Source organism: Prionailurus viverrinus, chromosome A2, assembly GCF_022837055.1.
Source record: "Prionailurus viverrinus isolate Anna chromosome A2, UM_Priviv_1.0, whole genome shotgun sequence".
Classification (NCBI taxonomy): Eukaryota; Metazoa; Chordata; class Mammalia; order Carnivora; family Felidae; genus Prionailurus; species Prionailurus viverrinus.
Window position 1 is genome coordinate 47,305,668 of NC_062562.1, and position 3,067 is coordinate 47,308,734.

Genomic DNA, 3,067 nt, shown 5'->3' on the forward strand with positions numbered 1-3,067 from the left:
CAAGGTGATTTGAGGCTCCCACCATTGGGTTTCCCTGGGCAGTTGAGTTATAAAATCTTTGGCCTAAATTTCCAACAGGGCTGGTGAACTTTCTTTCCCATCAGGCAAAGCAGTTTTTTCCTGATAATTGAGGTTTCAAGGAGCCAAACCCTGGTAGTAGAACTGGGATATTCTGTTCCATTATAAGGTTCGTGGGGATCTAATTCTCTAGCCTCCCATGGCCATTGATCCCCCATGTCGGTTCCCCTGAATACATAGCAAGAAGAGATCTTTAGGGTGTGGGCTATAGATTATACTAAGGCAAGGAATAGATTTCTTGTTGTGGCGGAGATGGGGTGAGGGCTACTTTTTATCTCCTCATAAAAAGAATGAAAGGCTTCATGAGTTGAGGCTCAGAGTGAGACAGAAAGCCTCTTGAAGTACAACACGGTTCTTGGATCAGCACCTTGCTGTGTGTATATATATATATATATATATATATATATATATATATACACACACACACACATATACGTATATATACACACACACACATATATATATATATATATATATATATATATATATATATATATATATATAGTCTTAAGCCCATTTTCCCATTTTGGGTGTCCTGGATTAAAGATAGTAAAATTAACAGGGTTACAGGCTTCCAGTTTACAGTTGGAGGTTGCAGCCCTCCTTTGAAAGAGTGCCGCCTTATCTTTTCCTTTCCAAGTGGTCCATGAGACAGAGCTCCGATAGGGGCAGTAAGCCCATTCGTCACCATAACATCTGGATTGGGCCAGGCCCTGTTCACACATATACTTGTCATTGAGCCTGTATTCTCATTCCCATGATAGACTTCCGCAGTTTATAACCCAAAAAAGGTTTTTGTTAATAGCTGCACATATGTCAAAAAGTACTGATACCGACAGGTAGGGATTAGTATCCTGGGTTTGGCTGATTAATTCCCCTACTTCCTGGGAGTGTTGGACCTCCAACAATTTCTCCACTGGGGAGTACTGCAGGTCAAAGCAGGTGTATTGACTCCCCTGTTGGCAGATAGAATAGGTGGTCTTAATGTGTCTGCAGGTCCCCAGGGACTTTTCCTGGCATGAGAAGTAGGTATGGCATAGTAAGGTCCAAGTGACTCCCTGACCTGACCTGGTTATGCGAATAACATGGGTCACATGATGAGGAATCTAGGTCTACAGAAGGGGTCAAGATTAGAAGTAACCAATACTAATGAAGGTAATCCTATTCACAAAAGGAAGGTGGGCGCTAACAGAAACCTCTCACCACATTTCTAGCCGACCAGTGCAGCCATTGCCCATCCTATGGCAACAAGTAAAACGAGAATCACAATAACAGTGAGAGACAAAGGATGACAGTGCATCACAGTAAGGAAACATATAGAAAAGGATACTGGACCGTCAATTCCTCAAGCTTCTGCTGTGTGTAGATTAGTCAGCTTCTGGGGTGACTAAGACAGGGCTGCAATCTCCTGGAGCCTCTGGAGTTGCACCTTGCTTCTTCTGTATGGTCATCTTGCATGGCAGGGTTGGTGGATCAGGAATGCACTCCCGATTTTGAGATGCTGGCCTCACTCTGCTGTAGTGAATCCAGGGACCCACCTTGTCCACCTTTACTGCAGTAGGGGTGGACAAAATGACAGTGAATAGGCCCCTCCAGAGAGGTTTTAGGGGGTGGACATTCTATTAATTCACCCATATAGTATCTCCTGGTTTAAAAAGGTGAGCATCTGTCATCAGACTCACAGGTAATTGCTGTCTAACCCAGTGGTGTGAAGTGTTTCGGGTAGAGCCAAGGGCCCACATCTGTTGCCTTAGGGTTAGATTGAAGCCTTGAGGCAATCTGGTCCAAGTCAACTGGACCTTGTCACCATTTTCAGGATTCTTCCAGTGGAAGGCAAAGATTGGTTGGCTCTGGGGGGCCAGGTGGATGCAGAAGAAGGCATCTTTGAGGTCCAAGCAGGTAAAGAAGGCAGTTTTGGCAGGAATGAACCCCAAAAGTGTATAAGGGTTTGGGACTACTGGGTGTATGGTGACAGTGGCCTGGTTTACTGATCGTAGGTCCTGAACTGTGCCAGCCTTTTGGTTAGGTAAGAGGGGTGTGTTCCAAGAAGACTGGCATGGCCGGAAGATCTCGAACTTTAAATAAAGCCGCTGCAAGTGCTTCTGGATCCTGATCTGTGCCTTGTGGGAGATGAGGTATTGTCTCTGGCAGGTGGGTTCTGCCTTGGACTTCAGCTCCACAATCACGGCAGGTATGTTTTAGGCCAGTCCTGGTAAGTTGTCTTCAGCCTACACCCCAGGGATCCTAAAGAGTTCAGGAAAAGGCTGTGGTTCCTCCTTGAGACTGGGGAATCGTGACAGTCATAATCTTTGCTTCTGGTTTCCGTTGTGTCAAGGCAGTTTGTCCCCGAGAGTTGAAAGTTCTCTGGGACTGCAGCTTTCCCAATAGGTCATGGCCCATTAGAGCCACGGGCCTGTCGGGGAGGTACAAGAATTCATGGATGACTTCATGCAGCCTGAGGCAGCAGAATGGGTGATGGCATGTCTGACTGCCTGTGGCCCCCACAATGGTGGCTTGTCTCTGTGAGAGGGGGCCCACGGGTTGGGTCACCACTGAGTGTTCTGCCCCATTATCTACCATGACATCAGTGGGACAGCACCCCCACCCCATTCACTTGGACTATAGGCTCTTAGGAGCCTAACAAAATAAAGCCCAGTCTGTCCTAGTCTTCCTCATAGTTCTCCATGGTGTCTAGCCCCAGAAAATCATCTTTGGGGGCCCCATGAGGCCATGATGCTGGTTGGTATCGGCCCTGGACCACATGGTCTTTTTCTTTCTGCTTGGACCCTGCTGGGAATTACCCAGCTGCAGGGGGCCCTCATTTTTCCAGTTGCCCTCCTGAGGACAGTGAGCACACTGGTTCCATCCTAACTTTGGTCCTGGGTGAGATGATCCTCCCCGCTGTTCCTCTTTATAGCCCCATCCCTGTTCCTATGGGCACCTTTCTAGCAGTGTTCCGACCACTCCACCAAAGCAGCAGTTAACAAGT